A 23746-nucleotide genomic window follows, 5' to 3' on the forward strand; every position below is an offset into this window, starting at 1 on the left:
TGTGAACTCATTCTTTGGCTTTGTTCTTAAGCAGAACATCCCATGGTTTCTGTCTCTGACTTACCTGACTAGGTCAAATTCCTGTTTTAAGTTCTTGTGGCACCATTTACCTCTACTTTGAAGCACTTAACAACATTGTTATCAATTAGCCTCTTTAATTATTAAAACAACTCAGCAAAGATGGTTTATTTATTTTTATATTCTATTGATAAGAACGGCGAAGAAAGAGGTTAAATAAATTCTTTGAGTTTATGTGAATAGAAGGACTTCCCAAGTGGTGCTAGTGGTAAAGAATCCGTCTGCCAATGCAGGAGACATAAGAGATGCAGGTTTGATTGTTGGACTGGGAAGATCCCCTGGAGAGGACACGGCAACCCATTCCAACATTTTTGCCTAGAGAATCCCATGTACAGAGGAGCCTGGCAGGCTACAGCCCATAGGGTAGCAAAGAGTTGGATACAACTGAAGCAATTTAGCATGCCTAGGAATAAAAATTGATAGAACTAGGAGACAGACTTAAGCAATCTGACTTCCAATTCTGTATTCTGGATGCTATAGCTGCTTCTGTATGCTTGTCAACTGGGAGAATGGAGAGATACCTGAATTAAGCAAATGAGTTAATGTCAGAAGTTATTTTTGGGGGTACTCGAAAGAAGAAAGAGGAGGAAAAATGGCTATCCATAGACTCACAATGGCAATCATGTGTTTTGCTCATGGTGAGTTTGCTAATGAAAAAAGATCTATAGAGTACACGTTCAAAGAAGTGAGAAAGCGAGATAGGTAATGACTGATGTGTCAAGGTCAAAACTGAAAGAGAAGCTGACAGCAATTCTAAGAGCATCACCTATGGAATTGGGAGAGTAATGCTGAAAGTGTTTTATAAATGCTGTGGGACCCCTCAATATAAAAGATTTTGTCCATTATATTCTCCTGATGAGTTTCACAAAGTTTTCTCACATCATCCTCTTCCCTGAATAGAAATACCTCTTCAAATTTAAATCTCTCTGAAACATACCAGTTTTATACCTGATCATTGGGTTAATGCATAGTACAGTATGACTCTCTGGAGCAGACCTCATTTGTGATATTATATGACAGCTAGCTTTTTATTGATCATTGAAATTTCAGCAATTTCATTTTATTACTAATTTCTATTTGAAACAAAACTTGGGACACCAATTATGCAGAATATGGGTTTAGAAGTCAATTGCTGTAAGATTAAATTTGCTCCCCCCCCCCACCACCATTAGTAGCAATTTTATGATGCTTTTGAGGGTAACATTTTTTTTCCTGGAAATTTCTTTTAGTCAACACATTTTCAAAGCATTATTTGTCTTTTGAGAGATTTCACTAAGACAAACTGTCAGCATGGTGAGGAAATAATAATAATATAAACTATACAGAATATTAAAAATAGAGCCTTTCTAAGAAACAGTCTTACCAAAGCTAAGCTTTTCAGCACCACTTTAAAAGATTCTATGAAGTATGTTCTTAGATTTTTATTTATAAGTACACACTAATTTTCTAAGAAACAAGAATAACCACTTGGAGACACATGAAGTGATTTTACTTGAGCACTGGGTACAGTTTCAGAAATCCCTATCTTTGCATCATGCATAATCAGACAATAAAGGTTGGTTTCCCTTTTTTTGTTGGTTTTCCTTTAAGCATAGCTATCACGTGGATGATTTCTCAAATGAACTTGGGCTCTAATCTATGGACATTCTTAAAGGGGAAAATGACCTTGGAAAGAAAAATCTTGGAAAAAATCTTCTTGTAGCAGATTTGTTTGCTTGATTTTTGTTGTTCTTGTTTGGTGTTGCTGGGGAGTGATGGAAAAGAAGAGAAAAAGTCTGTACTGCTGCAGGTATAAATGAATGTGAACTCTGAAGCCATATTGCCACGTTTCAGCTGTGCAACCTTGAAAAAGGTACTTGAACCCACTGTGTCACAGTTTTGCTAGAGGCAGAATGGGGTGAGAGTAATATCAAGTGCATGGAGTTTCTCATGAATTATAAAGTAGTTGGAAGAATTCCTAGCATATAACAATGACATAATCAGTGCTAATTCTTCTTGTTATTAAACATTAATTTCAACAAATCAGTCACTTGTTCAAAGTCTTTCACAATTTCCCATAATCTTCAAATCACACTAAACTTTGTGTATATTAATAGTAGAAATAAATTTAAATTGACAAAAAGTACAAACAAACTATGGAAAGAAATGTAGCACTATCAAGGAGGTCAAAGGATTTGTAACTTTTGATACAGTATCCCATTTCTAGGATCCTAACCTAATTAAAAATTAAGAAAAAGCCAATTAAATATATCTAAGTATGTATGCGGTATCATTGGTAAAACCGTACAAAAAAAAAAAAGGAAAAGTCACAGCCTTTGGTCCATCAATGTTGTTGTTTAGTGATATCTGACCTTTTGAGATCTCATGGACTGTAGCATGCCAGGTTCCTCTGTCCATGAGATTTTCCAGGTAAGAATACTGGAATGGGTTGCCATTTCCTTCTCTAAGGGATCAATCATCCTGACCCAGGGACTGAACTCCCGTCTCCTGCATTGGCAGGCGGATTCTTTACAACTGAGCCACCAGGGAAGTCCCTGATCCATTAATAGAGGGAGATTAATTAGTTAGTACAGTGATTTGATTTTTAAATAGTAGCTATTAACAGGAAAATAATGAAAGCTCAAAAACCAGCTTCATACCCTGTGTTGCTCTCTCAAGAAACCAAACAAAAGGACCAAAGATTGTAAAGGTGTAGGACATTTTAATCAGCAGTGAAATGAAGGAACACCATCAGATACAAATGTCAAGGAATTTTGACTGGTATATTACAGATGGAGACATTGAAAGACAGACTCATTCTATTCTGTCCAAGAAAATGATGCAGAATGGCAGGAAGAGTTTTACAAATCTGGCATAACATCACAGCCATCCTTATTTCAGAGACAAGGTTACAGTCAAGAGTTTCCTGCATGAGTAATAAGGACCTTTATTTGGGGTTTTTTATTTGAATGAAACATAATCAGATGCAGCATCTTATGGCTCTTTTGAAATATTTGAGGAAAATGCCTGGGGGCTGTATTTCCTGTCTCTTAACTCATCTCTCAATAGAAGACTAGCCTGGATGTGTAGTGTGTGAAAATAGACAAGCCATTCTATAAATTTCCCATTTACTCAGCTGTAAAATGGGAAGAATAATAGTGACTACCTCCAAACACATGGAATTGTGAAAAAAAAAAAGGTAATATAAAGTATATAGGAATATCTTATTAGGTCTTTAAGATTATTATTATACAGTGTATACAATTGTACAATATATTATAATACAACCATAAATAAAAACCTGAAAGGGCGAATTTTGAAGGTGTGGTGGTCCATTAGAGAGATGATGTCTTAGATAGGGTACTCTAGGAACTAGATTCTGATATAGAAATTTGCCTGTATTAGGGAGTATCTTTCATAGAAATGAGACCAGTAGGACTGGGTAGAAGCAGAAGCACTTGGAACTCAACGCATCTGCAACAAAGATTTCAGCCTATACCATGAGAAGCTTTTATACCAGGATGAACCTTCAGAAATCACAGATAAGACGTTGGTTTGTGGCTGTCATTGGAGAGGAGCCTGCCTATGGGGGGAATAGCTAGTTTGGGGCAGGGCAGTTCCCAGGGGAGGCCTCTACAGTGAGCCAGCAACACGCAACACATTCACCAGCTGCGGCCCAAGTAACTTCAGTCCTAACAGGATTCTGGGCTGGGCCCCAAAGCACCGTGACAGAAGAAGATTGCAATCTTTAGCCACTGCAGACCAAGAGTCCTAGGAGAATCCTCATGACCATACCAAAAAGGAGATGTACAAACTGGAAAGATTCTTTTTTTAAGCCTGATTTTTCATCCCCAACACAAGATAGTCTTTTTTTTTTTTTTTTGCCACATGTGAGGCATGGAGATCTTAGTTCCCAGACCAGAGGTTGTACCCATGCTTCCTGAAGTGGAAGCATGGAGGTTTAATCACTAGACCACCAGGGAATTTCCCACAAGATAGTTTTTCTTTCTTTGTTTGCACCCCATGGCATGTGAGCCCTTAGTTCCCCAACCAGGGAGCGAACCTCTGCATTGAAAGATGGAATCTTAACCTTTGGACTGCCAGGGAAGTCCCCTCATAGTCTTAAATATATTGTAGACTGTTTCAAAGAGACTTACTCAAACTTCAAAGGCAAAAACTACAGACAGGAGTACAGACTTAATCGTATACTTTCCTCTACCAGAAACAGAAAACTCAAAATCATAAGCCCAGAGTTAGACCCCAGTGCAAAAATGATAACAACTTTATAGAAAGAACAGGAACATATCTACATGACCTACACACATACAAACACACCAGAGGCAAGTCCCCATTTGAAACTGATTTCTGGCCTCTGGACTTTGTACAAATGCATCTTAACAACAGCTGGGTAAAAAGAACAATGGCATATAACAGGTTAAGATACAGAGAGAAGAGGGCTTTCTTTTTACTTGTCCAAAACCTGACATCTTTAGGAAACCAGAGAGGTCCCTCAGAAGAGAGATGTCTCTCTTCTCTTTAAAATAGGGAAGATTCCCTTGGGCTGGGCAGGGATGAGATGATGTAATGTCCACAGTGTGATGAGAATTCTGCCACTGGCGAGTTCTGAGAGGAGGAGGTCCCCCACCCTGCAGTCAGAGAATAGCTACACATAGGGCTGTGAATTGGAAAGGGAGACTTTGCTGGTCTCTCTGGCAAGAGCCTGGAGAGGCTGAAGTCCTTCAGAGCTGGGTAGATGTCCACACAGCTAGGTTTTAAATCCTCTTATTAATGAGTCCCCTGGTGCAAAGCAGTGAGAAAAAACCAAGCGAATGAGTGAATGAGTGATAGTCACTCAGTCATGTCCAACTCTTTGCAACCCCATGGACCGTAGCCTGGCAAGCTTCTCTGTCCACAGGCTTCTGCAGGCAAGAATACTGGAGTGGGTTGCCATTTCCTTCTCCAACAATCCTACTTCCAAATATGACTAAAGGAAACTTGTAAACCATAAAAAGTTGACCACTCCAATAGGAAAACAAAGGCAAAACTATTTTTTACCACTGTTTTATTTGCTCAAAATAATGTGAGTCACTTGTATTGATGCTATAATTTATCCATTTCTTGCTGATGGACACTTGGGTTATATCCTGTGTTTTTGGTATTACAAACATGATTGAGGATCTTCTTATGTGTGCCCTTGGGGAATATGTGCAAGAAATTCTGAAGGGTTTATATTCAGTTCAGTCACAGGGTTAGAAATTTTGCACATCCTCAACTTTATAATGCCAGTTTCTTTCCAAAGTGCTTATTGTTATTGTTTAGTTACCAAGTCATGTTCAGCTCTTTGTGAACCCATGGACTGTAGCCCACCAAGCTCTTCTATCCATGGTATTTCCCAGGCAAGATTGCTGGAGTGGGTTTCCATTTCCTTCTCCAGAATATCTTCCTGACCCACATCTTCTACAGGAGGATTTTTTTTACCACTGAGCCACCAGAGAAGCTTGTACCAAAGTATATTCCCACCTATACGATTTGTGGAAAGGTTTACTTTCCCCTGAACACTCGAGATTGTCAGGCTTTTTAAAATATGCCAATCTGTTGGGACTAAAAAGGCATCTCATTGGAGATTTTATTTGTATTTAATAATTTTAATGATGCTGAGTCTTTGTTATTGCTAGGCTGTGCTCAGTCATGTCCAACTCTTTGCTACCCCATGAACTGTAGCCTGCCAGGCTCCATTGTCCATGGGATTTTCCAGTTAAGAATACTGGAGTGAGTTGCCATTTCCTCCTCCAGGGGATCTTCCCAACCCAGGGATCAAACCTCCATCTCCTGTGTTGCACTGCATATCACTGAGTCATGAGTCTTTTTTATATTTATTGACAATTCTTTTCTGTGAAGAGTCTGTTTGCACCTTTGTTTCAGGAGTGAGTTTTTAACTTCCAAATGTTTTGTAGGCTATATAGAATGTGAAGAAGCGGTATATTTAAATATTGAGGAATAATAATCATTTAACTAGAACTATATAGCCTACACTGTCAGAGAAGGCAATGCCAACCCACTCCAGTGTTCTTGCCTGGAGAATCCCAGGGACTGGGGAGCCTGGTGGGCTGCCATCTATGGGGTCACACAGAGTTGGACAAGACTGAAGCAATTTAGCAGCAGCGGCAGTAGTGTATGCAAACCATTGGAAATGCGTTCCCCCATGTATTAAACTCAAAGTTCTTTATACTCAGTTCTCATCTTTGGTAGTGAAGATATATGACCCTTAACTTAACTAGTAGCTCAGTTGGTAAAGAATCTGCCTGCAGTGCAGGAGATCCCAGTTGGATTCCTGGTTCTGGAAGATCCCCTGAAAAAGGGAAAGGCTACCCACTCCAATATTCTGGAGAATTCCATGGACGACTGTATAGTCCATGGGGTTGCGAAGGGTCAGACACAACTGACCAACTTTCACTTCACTTTCAACTTAACCAGACAGCTGTCTTGAGGGGGAGTCCCAAGGGAAACTCTTACCACCTGTGAAGCCATAGACACTTCAGATGTCAGTTTTTCGTCTTGAAGAATGCCTTCCCATCAAATCTAGCCAAATAGCTCTTTTACTGTGGTTTTAGGATACCTGCCTGTTTGAGTACTCAAATACTCATTGATCTGGAAGAATGGACCAATCCTGGGGTTATTTTTGTTTCTTATGTCATATTCTTCACTCCTTATCAGATTTTCCATTATTTTCTTAACAGATTATCCTTGCATCTTTAACTGTTTTTTCTTTGAATAATGTATTGTTAAGTGTTTTGTATTTTAAGGACATTTTAAATATTTCATTTTTGAAAATGAGCATCAAATGAGAATTTGATGCTTAATCTAAGAAATTAAATTCTGGGAGAATTTAACTCAATGAATACGTATGATACTGTGACAGTAGATTTTTAACTAACTAGTTAATAAATAAAAATATTTAAAGTAGATTGTTTCATTCTCTATTTGATACTACTACTGCATACATCTACAAAAAGGCTAGTTGAATTTTCATCCAATTTGTTGAAATAGGTTGTGCGGGTTAAAAGTAGGACCATGTAGATACAAAAAGCAGTGATTTCCAGGGAACTTTAAAAAGTAACAAGACCCCAGTTGAAAAGGTGATAGCAAATGAACTATGTCTCCTAACTGAATGGTCAGCAGTGACAGAGATTTATTTGTTTAATGATAGGTGGAATAGTTATTTGGTCATTTTTTTCATAATCAAAATAAGGAAATCTTAACAAAAAAAGCTAAATCTATTTCATGGACGTTATGTAAGTTTTCCCTAAGCTAAAATTAAGTATAATTTACCTAAGCCATTTTGGCTTAGTAAACATAATTTTAAGCAAGCATTATTTATATCTCACTTTATTTTATAATGTTATTTCCATAAAGAATCTGTATGTGAAGAATAAAACTGTAGATTTTCTAAGTTAGATCCTCAGAATACCTACCTTTAAATAGAGATGAGAACATATTTTGCAAGAGTAAATTTTCAGCAAGAAAACTTTTAGACATTATACAACAATGTTTTCAATGACTTCTTGGTGCTGCAAAAAAATCATTCTTCCTAATTTGTAAGGGTGACTTGGTCCATTAATGGATTACTCCATCTGTCTACACAGAATCTGAAATTCTGACCTTACACAAAAATTAGGAAATTCTGTTTCCTGAAAATGTTAATAAATAAATTTCAGACTTTCATATTTATATAAAGTGAGCAAATGTGTTTTGAGGATCCACTGCATGCACTGTGATAATCAGTTTTAAGGAAGTGAATCTACTTATTCACCTTTGAGACAGGTAGGAGCATGAAGAATATGCTACAGATTACCTGCATGGTTAACAGCATGGAGCATTTCCAGAATTCAGATAGACAGTACCAGACGGCCTGGGGAAGGGATGCCAATTTTACAGCAACTGGATATATACACAATAAAGCATGAGTGATTTTCTAGGAAAATCTTTGTTAAAATTATGAAATCTTGCCCCACTAATGAGAGTGAGTCACTATTTACACATTGGTTTTATGACTACATCCTGATGGGAGGAAAATTCAGCCTTTATTAAGTCCAAGCCCTGTAATGCACCACTGAAACTTGAAAAAAGATGGTTGTCACAATGATCTAAACACACACAAAGAAAAATTCCAGTGCTTCAAATTCTGCACCAAGAAACTACACAAGGAGGAAAAAAAAAAAAGGTTGATTCCAAAATATACTAAGTTCTCTTACTGATCAAATATTCAAATGCCAACTTAGTTGACATGAGGAATGAAACAAAAGTTTGCAATGCAATAAGGTAATTTCTCTGAAAGTTCTCGTACTCTAGTTTCCACATTCAGAATAAATTTAGGATGCCAGTTCTATTTCAAGTGGAAGGAAGGATTGATACTTCATCCCTGGTACTCTGTTCTTTCCTAAAATGCTTTGCATTGTTAGTCATATTCAGTAAACCAGAACTGATCATGAAATTTGAAAAATAAAATGTAGAAAGTGACATTTATTTTTTTAACTTTGATACTAGTGAATGTTTTTATAATTTGATTGCTCAAATACAAGATGTTATTAAGAATAAAGAGAGTTTTAAAAATCACTGTGTAAGAATTTACACCTTCAATATGCTTACACCATCACTGTGGTTCCCTTGGAAGTAGTCAGCTGTTCAAATCCTGCTGCCACTATTCCATGAATATTTATATTTTCTCAGTCAATAGTGACTCAAATGGATTTGATGTCCATTTCTTTCTATGTCGCTATAAATCAGTCTTTTTTTTTTTACCAGGTATTCTTGTAACATAAGTTCCCTTTCTGTTTCACACTACTTATATTCTTTTCATCAGCATTGTGCTTGACTTCATCTTTAAGTCATCCCATAGCTTGTTTCAGAGAACTTGAGTAATTTTGTTGACTTCTACCCCATGATTGGGCTTCCCTGATAGCTCAGCAGGTAAAGAATCCGCTTGCAATGCAGCAGACACAGGAGATGCAGGTTTGATCCCTGGGTAAGGAAGATCCCCTGGAGAAGGGCATGGCAACCCACTCCTGCATCTTGCCTGGTGAATCCCATGAACTGAGGACCCTGGCAGGCTACAGTCCAAAGGGTTGTAAAGAGTTGGACATGGCGGAGCAACTATGCATGCACTCACCCCATGATTAATGTATTCACTCTTCAATTCAGTAAATACTTATTGAGTGGCTACCACATCCAAGGCACTTCTACATGCTAGGAATGTGGAATAATATTAAAGAAAAAACAGAAGTTCAGCATTCATGAAGCTTACAGTCTAGTGGGAAGAGATATACAACAAACAAGTAAACTTTATAGGATGTCAGATAACAAGCACTCTAAAGAAAAATAAAGCCCAGAAAAGAGAGCCTTTTCAGGAGGTAGTGAGAGGATACTTGCAGTATTTAAAATGATTAGAGACATACGGATGGCTAACAAACACATGAAAAGATGCTCAACATCACTCATTATTAGAGAAATGCAAATCAAAACCACAATGAGGTACCACTTCACACCAGTCAGAATGGCTGCGATCCAAAAATCTGCAAGCAATAAATGCTGGAGAGGGTGTGGAGAAAAGGGAACCCTCCTACACTGTTGGTGGGAATGCAAACTAGTACAGCCACTATGGAGAACAGTGTGGAGATTCCTTAAAAAATTGCAAATAGAACTACCTTATGACCCAGCAATCCCACTTCTGGGCATACACACCGAGGAAACCAGAATTGAAAGAGACACATGTACCCCAATGTTCATCGCAGCACTGTTTATAATAGCCAGGACATGGAAACAACCTAGATGTCCATCAGCAGATGAATGGATAAGAAAGCTGTGGTACATATACACAATGGAGTATTACTCAGCTGTTAAAAAGAATTCATTTGAATCAGTTCTGATGAGATGGATGAAACTGGAGCCGATTATACAGAGTGAAGTAAGCCAGAAAGAAAAACACCAATACAGTATACTAACACATATATATGGAATTTAGGAAGATGGCAATGACGACCCTGTATGCAAGACAGGGAAAGAGACACAGATGTGTATAACGGACTTTTGGACACAGAGGGAGAGGGAGAGGGTGGGATGATTTGGGAGAATGACATTCTAACATGTATACTATCATGTGAATTGAATCGCCAGTCTATGTCTGACGCAGGATGCAGCATGCTTGGGGCTGGTGCATGGGGATGACCCAGAAAGATGTTATGGGGAGGGAGGTGGGAGGGGGGTTCATGTTTGGGAATGCATGTAAGAATTAAAGATTTTAAAATTTAAAAAATAAAAACTAAAAAAAAAATGATTAGAGAAAGCATCAGATATATTTGAGCAAATGTTGGAAAGAAGTGAAGAAACAGGGCACAAATTTCTCTAGGGGAAGAAGGTTCTATACACGTGAAACAAACACAAAGAATCGGAATCAGGAATGTGCATGGTGTGTTCAAGGAGCAGCAAGGAAAACTTAGCCTCAGTCACTTGAATGATCAAGATTGCCGGGAGAAATGTCAATCACCTCAGGCATGCAGATGACACCACCCTTATGGCAGAAAGTGAAGAGGAGCTAAAGACTGTCTTGATGAAAGTGAAAGAGGAGAGTGAAAAAGTTGGCTTAAACTCAACATTCAGAAAACTAAGATCTTGGCATCCGGTCTCATCACTTCATGTCAGATAGATGGGGAAACAGTGGAAACAGTGGCTGAGTTTATTTTTCTGGGCTCCAAAATCACTGCAGATGGCAACTGCAGCCATGAAATTAAAAGACGCTTGCTCCTTGGAAGGAAAGTTGTGACCAACCTAGATAGCATATTAAAAAGTAGAGACATTATTTTGCCAACAAAGGTTCATCTAGTCAAGGCTATGGTTTTTCCAGTGGTCATGTATGGATATGAGAGTTGGACTGTGACGAAAGCTGAGTGTTGAAGAATTGATGCTTTGGAACTGCGGTGTTGGAGAAGACTCTTGAGGGTCCCTTGGACCGCAAGGAAATCCATCCAGTCCATCGTAAAGGAGATCAGTCCTGGGTTTTCATTGGAAGGACTGATGCTGAAGCTGAAACTCCAATACTTTGGCCACCTGATGCGAAGAGCTGACTCATTGGAAAAGACCCTGATGCTGGGAAAGATTGAGGGCAGGAGGAAAAGGGGATGACAGAGGATGAGATTGTTGGATGGCATCACTGACTCAATGGACGTGAGTCTGAGTGAACTCTGGGAGTTGGTGATGGACGGGGAGGCCTGGCGTGCTGCGATGGGGTTGCAAAGAGTTGGACACAACTGAGTGACTGAACTGAACTGAACTGAACTTGAATGATGAATTTTTGAACATACTAAGGAAGGCAGGATTAAAGGAGGATAAGGTCTCAGGTGGGGAAGGTATCAGAATTTCATGTTTGAAAGTACCCTTTTGAGATGTGTACTAGACATCCAAATGGGGATATCAAATATCACGTTGTTTATATCCTTGTGGAATTATGGGAGATATCGTGGCTCTAGATATAGGCTTGGGAGATGGTGTGTGTGTGTGTGTGTGTGTGTGTGTGTGTGTGTGTGTGTAATATTTAGTCATGCCATGAGATTGGATAAGTGAATATATAAGAAGGAAAAATGGTCCAAGGGAAAAATCCTGAAAATTCTAATGTGTAACCTGAGGATATCTAACTGGATTATGTGTATCCTGGGAATACACATAAGATTTTCAAAGGAATATTCAGGCTGGGATACTTTTGAGGAAGTCACTTCCCTTGTCCTCAACATTGATATAAATAATCATAACTAGAATTGACTGACCTGATATTCTTCAGTTGAGCAATCTGGGTGTTTTTATTTCCAACCTCTCCTTTCAAAATATTTCACCTTAGGAATTCCTTAGCAATCCAGTAGTAAAGACTCTTGGACTCGGTGCTTCCACTGCTTTGGCCCAGGTTCAATCCCTGGTTGGGGGACTAAGATCCCACAAGCCAGGCAACACGGCCAAAAAAATATGTATTTTGCCTTTATGCACTTTACATATGATATACTTTTCACACATTTTGAATCTTCCTATGCTTCATTGCCTCAGGTGTTAACACCTTGGGATTCAAAACAAGGGGAAATTTGAAAGTATTAGTGTCTAATTGGACTTTAATGGCTGACAACAAATTTTTATACATGTCAGGTGGTTTCTGTTTTTTTTTGTTTTTCCACAAAATTAGACTGGCTCAATACAGTTATTACCTAAAATATTAAGAGTAATTTGTGATGACGGATCATTTAATTAGGGAGTGTAGAGTCTTGAAATGTAGTTGAAGAACTAAGTGACATTTTTATAAGGAAACTGCTCCTGTCACCATCGCAGTGAATAGTGTTCTTTAGAGAGCACACACAGAAACAGCGAAAAGCATGAAGAGACGTGGAGCACACACAGAAACAGCGAAAAGCAGGAAGAGACGTGGGGCACACACGGAAACAGCGAAAAGCAGGAAGAGACGTGGAGCACACACAGAAACAGTGAAAAGGGAGGAAGAGACGTGGAGCACAGTAATATACATAATAGTCACTAGCAGAAGCATGAACTGGTGAAAAAACAAAGATCCACACAAATCATTAAGAAACATGCATGATTATATAGGAAAGGGAAGAAAAGATCTTGATTGGGAGGGGTGGGGGAGCTTCTATTCTGTGCAAATGCTCTACTTTGTCTCTGGAATGTTGGTTACATGAGTCTGCACTGTGACAAATTCTTGAGCTGTACATCTTTGTCGTGAATTTTTCTAAAGGTATAATTCACAATAAATGGCTTTAAATTACACTAGGGCAACATTCTGTGTTGGGACTGCAATGGAAATAATAGTCTGAGGAGAAAAGAGAAGGGTTTATCATTTCCTACTGCAAAGAAAGCCATGTTCATGTACTTTAAAATAGATAAAGGTGTGTACACAATTGCCATAATATTAGTATTTCCCTGTATATGTTTGTCAGTGTGATGTCATGTTCTATGAAAAATGGCCCTATTTAAAATATGTTACCACAAAACTTTTGCAACTATGTAAACTTAAGATGAAAATCTTTAGATATCAACTAAAATTAGGAACGGGCAAGGAGAGGCACCAATGAAAGGCTTGAAGACCTCTGGTTTAGAGGTCACGAGTATGAGGAGATATAGTAAAGCATTCTGAGGTTGAGCTGCCAAGAGAACAAAAGGAAAACTAGGAGGGCACTGTTCTCTGGGAGCAATGTTTCTGCCAGGAAAGGTTGATCAGCTCCAACCAACACAGCACTGTTGAAAGTTTAACTAAAATGAGGACTGAGAATTCACCACTGGATTTGGTAATGAGTGGTCATAGGTGACCTTGATTGAGCTCTTTTGGGAGAGTTGTGGGAAAAAGCCTAACAGAAGTGTGTTCAAGAGAAAATAGGATGAGAGGCATTTAGGACAGCAAGCATGGACTAACCTTTCAAGGATTTTTGGTTTAAAGGGACATAGTTGGAAGGCAGTGTGAAGTCAAATGGGTTTTTAAGTTGTTTGTTTAGTTGAGTGACATGACCACATGTTTGTAAGCTAGTGGCAAAAATCCAGGTAAAAAAATTGACAATGCTAGGCCAAAAGAGGGATTGGTGGAGCTTTATTCTTGAGCAGGTGAGAAGCAATGGTATCTGGAGTATAAGTGGAGGGCTTAGCCTTACCTGCAAGTAGTTCTTTCGTAGTAAAAACAAGGAAGACATGTATGGATAGAGTTGGAAATTGGGTGGATGTGTTTTAAGGGTTGTGTGGCATTTCTCTCTGAGTGTTTTCATTTCAGTGTGATTGGAACAAGATCGTCATCTTAGAGTGAGAAATTGGAGGAACTGTGGGGGATTAAAGAAAGAATAGAAACTATGAAAGAGTCATTTGGAAGATGAGAGACTAAATAGAGTATGGGCACAGTCACTCGAGGCTAGTGAGCATGAATCCAGCAGTGATGCCCAAGTAAGCATAGTTTTTGTTTGTTTGTTTGTTTGTTTAGCCCTCTTTAGCCATGTTCACTTTTCCCCTCCAGTTACAGATACAGATGTGGAATAAGCAAACTACTGGATCTGATCAGTGTTGGACCTTGCTCAATATTTAGTTCACTCTCCTCCTTCACCCTCATCAAGAGGCTCCTTAGTTCCTCTTAGTTTCCTACCATAAGGGTGATATTATCTGCATATCTGAGGTTGTTGATGTTTCTCCCATCTGTCTTGATTTCAGCTTGTAATTCATCCAGCCCTGCATTTCTCATGATGTGCTCAGTGTATAGATGAAACAAACAGGCGAGAGCAGACAACCCTGTCGTACTCTTCTTTTGAACTTGCTTAGCAAGCAGGATGCAATCAGAAAATTGTGAGTGATGAAAATGATGGTCTTGAACTTAGTGTAGGTGATGAGGAAGATGATGGCATGAGGAAAGTGAAAAACAGTGAACAGCTCATAGAACCAATGGATAATGCATCATAGCTTCCAGTATCATCAACATGTTGCTGAAATCTCCCTTTCCCTTCCTTTTTCCTTGCCTCCTATTTACTGATTTTCTTATATACTTTTGGCCTTCTTTTTTATTTCAATTCTAAATGGCCTTAAACAAATTGCTTAATTTCTCTATGCCTCAGTTTTCTCATCTTTTAAATAGAACCTGCATTATTATATTGTAAAGATAAACTTTTTATTTTTTGATTTGTAAGATACATGTTAAGTATACCTGAAAGAGTGCTTGGCATCCAGTATTAATACAAATTCTACAAATGTTGGCTATTTATGCTATTATAATCATTTCTAAGTATCTTTTTCTTTAAATGTTAATACACTTTAACAATGTTCCAGTGTATTATGAGAGATGCTGGGTTACAAGGATGGATAACACAGGTTCCACACTTACAATGAACTCCCAATGTTACCAATAATAAGAGAATAACTGAATTGGGTGCTCTGAGATCATATGGAAATGCACATCTAGGAACCTAACAATGGCCGAGGCTGATCTCTTATGGATGAAAAGGAATTAGCCAAAAGGGAAATGTTTGATGGGAATGGGAAGGCAATTCCAGAAAGGAGGGGGATATCTACAGAAAGCATTTTAAAAACAAACAGTGACATTGGAAGGCACAAGAATCCTCACAATGGACTGAGCCTGATTAAAAAAAAGTTTAAAAAAAAATCTGGAATTTCAGTGTGTGAATGAAATATATTTCAGAACTGTCTTGATTTACATACAACTAAGGGCTACTTACTAGTAACCTGCTGAGTGAGTTATTAAATATCAGTGTAGTTTTGAATTTTATATTAGAATTAGCTCATTTCAAAGAGCTTTCTGAAATGCTCTATTTTACTATTTTACTAAGAAATCTGAATTTCAGGAAATGCTCAGCAAAGTACCCGAATTGCTATTGCATGTTCACAGAGATAGAATATTTCTAAAAAATTCAAAAAACGTGCTTTGCTATCAGTGCATCACAGTGTTATGGGATTTGGTGGTGGTTTTCCTCTGCTCTTCTTGCAAAAAATGTATATTGATTTGTCTTTATCAGTATTTGTTGCAAATGTTCAACCAATTTGATAACATATTGCCACCCATATTTATGTTTGGGGATTATATTTTTCCAATAACTAAACCTTCAGAATTGTATGCACTGAAGTTTAAATATAAATCATTCATTTTTTTTACTAATATAGGTATGCAATTAACTTCCTACAAATTTCTTGTAACTGGCTTTTTCTTGGTGACATGCTACCTCACACTGAATACTACTCAAAAAATCTTGCAACATATTATCAAGATAAGTTGTAATTAAATCAGTGGGTAATTTTTAAATTTAGAGCATATTTTTAATAATGTAAGAATGATGTATACAATCTCAATTATTTTTTATAAAGTAAATAGCAAGCTGTTTATATGTGTTGCTAGCAGCAAGGTTTCTGCTAAGAATTATTTCCTCTTCAATTTTTTTTTTCTCAGTTAGCAGTTGGAATAAAGTGGGGTTTTATGATCCTCAGAGTTTCTGTCATTATGGTAGAGAGAATGATGTTCTTCCTGAGGCTTCCCTGGTGGCTCAAACAGTAAAGAATCTGCTTGCAATGCAGGAGACTGGGGTTTGATCCCTGGGTTTGGGAAGATCGCCTGGAGAAGGAAATAGCAACTCACTCCAGTATTCTTGTCTGGAAAATTCTATGGACAGAGGAACCTGGTAGGCTACAGTCCTCAGGGTCACAGATTGTTGAACATGACTGAGCAAGCAACATTTCACCTTTTTCAAAGATGTCCACTTCCTAACTGGACATTCCTAAGTGTGACTGTGTTATCTCACATGTTAAAGAGGACTTTGCAATGAAATTAAGGTATGGGTCTTGCTATGGAGCTGTTATCTTGGGTCATCTGGATGTTCCCAGTGTAGCCACAAAAGCCTTGTAAGTGGAGGGATGAAGGATAATTGGAGTTACAGAAGGAGATGTGACAATGGGAAAGGAAATCAGAGAGAACGACTTGAAGTTGCTACACCCCTTGCTTGGAAGACAGGAGAAGAAATCACAAGCCAAGGCATACAAGTGGCCTTAAGAAACCAGAGAAGTCAAGGAAATATTCTCCTAGAGCCTCCAGAAAGGACGCAGCCCTAGGTACAGTTTGATTTTAGGGTTTCTGAACTCAAGAACTGTAAGATAATAAATTGTTGTTTTGGTGATTTATTTCAGCAGCAACAGAAAAGTAATACAGTCCAACTGAACATACCACAACCATTTAAAAATTGAGAACAGTCATGGCAAGCATATTTGAATATAGCCTAGACTTGAGCTTCCCAGGTGGTGATAGTGGTAAAGAACCCATCTATCAAAGCAGGAGACATAAGAGACGTGGGTTCGATCCCTGGGTGGGGAAGATCCCCTGGAGGAGGAAATGGAAGTCCACTCCAGTATTCCTGCCTGGCAAATCCCATGGACAAAGGAGCCTGGTGGGCTACAGTCCATAGAATTATAAAGAGTCAAACACAGCTGAAGTGACTTACCACTGAGAATCTCTTTGGACCCACTAGACACAAAAAACCACTTGAAGGCTACTCTGAACCCACCTCTGAGTTCAGAAATGATCTGCTTTGCGTGGGAAGCTCTGGGAGAGAATATTAGATCTAATTTCATGCTCTGACTCTTCAAATCTTATAAACACATAAGTAGGGATATGGCATTGTGTGTTAATCAACGTTTATTGAATCATCCCTGGTTACTCAAAACCATATCAGCCCTCTCTGTGCTGCCTTCTATCTACAAGAACTGAAACAGCAGAGTTACAGAGCCCATGTTCAAAGCCATTCCCAAACATGTTTGTCTAACCACTGTAAAGTCAAACACAAAAAATTATTAATTGTATTATTCATTTTTAGTCGCTCCTTAAATGGAATAATAGAGAGTTTTTACATTTCCCATATAGTTAAAAAGCAAGAAGTGCAAGTGGAACATTATTAAGTAAAATATTCCAGTAAAAGTTCATAAAATGCTATACTCTGTCTAAAGATATATGTCATACTCTTGGTAACAGTGATGGAGTAAATATCAGGTGTAGGAATGAATTTCCTCTAGAGCAGCCCTAGAAATGTGCTAATCTATGGAAATCTATAGATATCTTTAACAAATTGCCTAACTTCATTCCTTAAACAAGGACTATTGCTTTGGTTTGGAATTTTAATAGTTTAGAGATTGAGAAATATCTAAACATTTCAAATTGCTTAACCATCAGTCCACTAAGCATGTAGTAATAGAAGAAAAGTTATGACCAACCTAGATAGCATATTGAAAAGAAGAGACATTACTTTGCCAACTAAAGTCCGTCTAGTCAAGGCTATGGTTTTTCCTGTGGTCATGTATGGATGTGAGAGTTGGACTGTGAAGAAAGCTGAGCACCGAAGAATTGATGCTTTTGAACTGTGGTGTTGGAGAAGACTCTTGAGAGTCCCTTGGACTACAAGGAGATCCAACCAGTCCATTCTGAAGGAGATCAGCTCTGGGATTTCTTTGAAAGGAATGATGCTGAAACTGAAACTCCAGTACTTTGGCCACTTCATGCGAAGAGTTGACTCATTGGAAAAGACTCTGATGCTGGGAGGGATTGGGGGCAGGAGGAGAAGGGGATGACAGAGGATGAGATGGCTGGATGGCATCACTGACTCGATGGGTGTGAGTCTGAATGAACTCTGGGAGTTGGTGATGGACAGGGAGGCCTGGCATGCTGCGATTCATGGGGTCGCAAAGAGTCGGACACGACTGAGCGATTGAACTGAACTGAACTGAATAAACACAATGTCTGATTACCTGTTTCAAATGCTTCCATAAACAAGTTTTTAAAACATTTTTAAAGTGTTTTTCTAGTTGCTTTCCCTAAGTTGAATATTTTAAAGATAGACTAGACTAACATGTTCTCCTTAAAGAGAAGGGTCTAAATGTGCTTTTAGTGAAGATCTAAGAGTGGAATCACTCTTACATTCTTGTTACTTTTTTCATTTTATAGTGACAACAGTTCTTGAGAGATGTGCTATTGAATGAAGCTATTGAATGATGTGCTACTGATGAAGCTATTGCTAAAAAAAAAAAAAAGTACTGGATAACTGATTCACTGAGTTCACACAGAAAGTATGATTTGGATATAGGCCCGTCTCACAGCAGAGCCGGAGCTGAATCCACCAGTGAGACTTCTAGCTTTATTCTTTCCTTCATCCCTCTACAATGTTGGTTTTGCAGAGAAAGTGGTATCAGTTATTTGCAAGCAATAACAGTCATATATTACTACAGTAATAAATTTTATCAAATCATCCCAACACTGATGCATCAGAACAACAATTATTCATCCGTGCTCACACATCTATAGATCAGCTGAGGATTGATTGACCTATACTGGCCTTGACTGGACTTATTTTCATTGGCCAAAGCAAACCACACAACAAAGTTCAATATCAATAAAATGAGTAAATGGCCAAGTGGGAGGAAAAAGAAAGAGAATATTTGCTAAATAATAATCTAAATTGTTAAAGACTCTAACTTAAGCCAAAAATCAATTTATTGCAAAGATACAGCATAGCTCAAAGGAGCAAAGGAAGAGCTGAAGAATCAGGTTAGGCTTATAAAGGAAAGAGAATGGATCCAGTTGTCCATGTAGCAGGAACCAAAAGATATTCTCTGTAGCCACTGTTTCCTGGTGAATGAGCACCACAATTTTTATCCCTTTGTGTTACTCCAATCAAGTTTGAAATTCCAAGGAGAGTACATCTGTTGGCCCTTGATTGGTTCATGTACCTGTTCCTTGGGTTGGCTATCAGGCTAATAAAAACCAGCTCATTTTTATTTTCTTTCCCATTTGCCATTCAAGATGAAGTGTCAGCTTCATTTTAAGGAGGGTGCCTCTGGAGTTGGTAGGACTGACAGCCAACTTTGTTAGGAGTTACATAGATAATTAGATCTTGTCCGTTTATAGGTAGTAGGAGAGAGGAAACTTCTGTCCTACTGTCCTAAGCATGAGACTGAAATTAACTGTGAATTGTTGTGAGACCATGGAATTAGAAAATGATGATTTGTATGACTGTATTTATTGTTGTTGGAGATAATGGCCATCTTTTCTCTACTCCTATACAATGCATAGGGAAAGAAAATACCCAAATGATTATCTGAGTACCTTTAACAAGGGTGCAAGGAAAAATAAATGCACAGAAGCAATAAACTAATGTCACTATACATAGCAAACACCACAAGTTTGGAATTTACTGAAATCTTCCCTGTCATTCAGAGATTTATGTAACACATACTATGAAAAATATTACAAAAAATACAAGAACATATAATTCTAGATATCTACAGAGGGGATAAAGGGTAACATCAAATAAACCATGAATAAGTATACATGGGTGCTGAGTTCCTCACAGTGTAACAACACTTACTGATATTAAAAAAAAACTCATTAATTTAAAATATAGATTGCATATATACAGACAGAGATGTATTATGTATGTAGATTTGGGTACCATATACACAAGCATACATACCTAATATGTAAAACATGAGGTGGATATTTTCATTCTGGTCACTAGATGGGGACTGATACTAGAATTACATTTAATTTTGTTTTAAATTTTTATTTTAAAGTATATCATATTTGTAGCAAAATACCACATCTTTCTTCTTAATTTAATATATAATTTTGAATGTTTTAGAAAAATAACTTCCTAAAAATATAATAGGAATTATCAATGTTTTTCATTTTCTTTTAGTTATACTTTTGGGTGAACTGCAACATTTTGTGCATTTTGAATAATAACTGATCTTTTTATTTGTTCTTTCAAATGTACAAATTGAGATTGTGATAGGAATAGATAACACAAAAGTGCAGATCAGGGAATAAAATAAATAGAAAATTTTCAAAGGAACTATTTGCTTAAAATTTTAAAAATCTAGAAGCAAAGGAAGTGAGCAAAAGTGCATAAAATTTACAAATAAGGCCTTATATTTTCTTTCTTTAATGATGATTTACCAATTGTAATAATAAAAATGGACAAGAGGTCAGATGAAATCCCAACAACCTTATATTCTTAATAACTGAATATGTAAATATCAGCTCAAAACAATGAGACTGAAAAGAGAATTATCCACAATAAATTCATAACTCAGAAAAAACAAATACACCCTTTAATGATCTACTGATTAAAGAATGATGAAAAGTACATTTATAAAATAGGCAAGTTGAAAGAAAGCCTCAGAGATTACTGTGTGGTTCAGATTATGATCTTGGAAAATGGCTGTCACTTCCTTCTGACAGCATGAGAGTGTTTCCGTGAAACACAATCTGACTCAAGTAAGTGATTATTGGATATACATGGCAGAAAATTTAGTGTTAAACTTTACATTGAAATTATTTTAAAGGAAGAAAAATTGTGCACATTTGGTATTTGTATTCTAAATTGATGGCAAAGAATTGCTACTACATTTATTTTTATGTTTCCCAATTAATCTTGACTTGACTAATGAAGGTATCTTTAACTGAGTACACAAGATTGTGACTAAAGAAACACTTTGCAATAGAAAACTTAAAATAATTCAAAAATGCAGTTACCAGTACTCAAAAGTCTGAATAAATATCAATAAATAACATTCAACAAAAAAAAGTAAATGCTAACATATCACTGCCAAAATAGAAAATAATATTACACACTTAATACTAACTGTGCTTAACAATGCTTTTTATGACACAACAAGATCAATATTTATAGAAAGGAAAGTAAAAAGTTCAGTTTATTAGACTTCATTTCCAAATTTGTTGGAAATATAAATGATCATGTAAAATAGAGTTAAAATAAAAAATAATGAGGTTTACTATTTGAGATGGAAAAATAATATTAGATTACTAGTTTAATGAGTAATAAAATAAGAAATTATAAATAAATAAAAAGTAAGTACTATTCAATATGATTATGGCAAGGATAAAAGTTATGTTGAACAACTAATGTTCACTATAATTGTTGAATTCCCAAAGGCAAATAATAGAACTGAATTCATTGGTTTTACACCTAATGGATCAAGTATGCATTTTGACTTAAGTAGTAAGAAACAGTTTTCAATCTTTAACAATGATTTAAAAGATTTTCTATTGCTGTGATAATGATGTTAACGTAACTGATCATTTTAAATGTATACAAAGTAGAATCTAGGCCTAAAACCTAGGAACATGTACAGTATATAGCTAGATTTTGTTGCTAGGAGACATGACCATGACTTGCAAACAGCAGTGACATTCCTTAGAAAAATTTAGAGATTACCATACAGTTCTTTTTTTTTATCTGCCCAAACGTGGAACAAATAACTTGATAAAATAAATTTAATATATTGACCTTATAAACATACTTGGCCACATGATAATAATGCCAACTAAATAATATTAAAGCAATAGGATTTAATTAGGCAAGATACGAGATATTTTAGAAGAATAGAGGGAAATTAACAGAAGACCCACAAAGAGTGAAACTTGATCTTGGGTGAAGATTTAAATTAATAGTGAATCTGAGTTATTAAGTTATTTATCATGAACTATTGCTTGTTAGTAAAAAGGTTAACAGAAACTTACCAAAAAAATCTAAATTTAGCTGTTATACTTTTTAAAATTCAAAAATACAGATTAAAAGCTGTCTATAAAGAAGAAAAAAACTATATGTGTTTTTAAGTCAATAGAAACAATTCATGAAATATGCAGCAAAAATTACATGCAAAAATATAGGATTTCAGAATAAAGAAACCAAAATGTTTTCAGGCCTATAAAGTAGGAAGAATAATACAAATAATCACCAATTTCTAAAGAAAGGTTTTCTTGGTCTTTTTTTTTTTTTTTTCTCACAGAGTTATTGAGATGATTTCACATGCCATAAAATCCACCCATTTAAAGTGGTCAGTTCAGTGATTTTTAGTATATTCACAGAGTTGTCCAACCATCGCCATAATCTAATTTTATCATATTTTTAAATAACAGCTTTATTAAGATATAATTCACATATCATAAAATTCACCTTTTAAAAGTAATTCAGTACCTTTTTGTATATTCAGTGTTGTGTAGCCATGACCACTATCTGAATCCAGAACATTTCCTCATTCTGAACAGTATCCCCTTACCAATCCAATCACTAGTCTCCAGTCACTAGTCATCCCCTTCTCCCCCGTCCAGCAATAACCTTTCTCCATACCTGAAAAGCAGTAATCTGCTTTCTGTCTCTGTGTATTTATCTTTTCTGGACATCCATATACCTTTTATGGGTTTCCCAGGTGGCACTAATGGTAAAGAATCCGCCTGTCAAAGCAGGAGATGTAAGAGACATGGGTTTGATCCCTGGGTCAGGAAAATCCCCTGGAAGAGGAAATGGCACCATCTTCCAGTATTCTTGTCTGGAAAATTCCACAGTCAGAGGAGCCTAGCAGGCTGTAGTCCATGGGGGTCACAAAGAGCTGGACACTACTGAACACACACACATGGCCTTTCATGTCTGTCTTCTTTCACTGAACATAATGCTTTCAAGTTACATCCACACTGTAGCATATATCAGAACCTCACTCTTTTTACAATCCAATAATACTCACTGGTATGGATGTGCCACGTTGTATTTATCCATTCATCAGTTGATTGACATTTGGATTGTTTCCACTCTTTGAGTATTATAAATAATGCTATCATGAACATGTGTGTACATGTTTTTGCGTGGATATTTGTTTTCAGTTGTCTTGTATATATACCTAGGAGTGGATCAGTAGATCACTGATCCATAGGATAACTCCATTTTAACCTTCTGGGGAACTCCAAACTAGTTTTTAAACCAGTGACACCATTTTACACCCCCACAAGCAATGTATGAGGATTCTAATTTCTCCATATCCTTGCTAATACTTGCTATTATCTGCCTCTTTTATTATAGTCACCTCCGTGTGGGCCGGGTGGTATGGCATTGTGGTTTGGATTTGCATTTCTCTAATGACTAGTGATGTTGAGCATCTTTTCATGTGCTTATTGGCAGTAAGTAGAGCTTCTTAGCTTATTTATTTAAATCCCATGTCCCTTTATAATTAGACTTTTAAAAATCTTTTTATTGTTAACTTGTATTTCTTGCCATTTTAAGATTAAAATATAGTCATATTTTTATTAAATAAATTTGACATATAAACTGTG

The sequence above is a fragment of the Ovis aries genome, chromosome 6 (assembly GCF_016772045.2).
Source record: "Ovis aries strain OAR_USU_Benz2616 breed Rambouillet chromosome 6, ARS-UI_Ramb_v3.0, whole genome shotgun sequence".
NCBI classification, from domain to species: domain Eukaryota; kingdom Metazoa; phylum Chordata; class Mammalia; order Artiodactyla; family Bovidae; genus Ovis; species Ovis aries.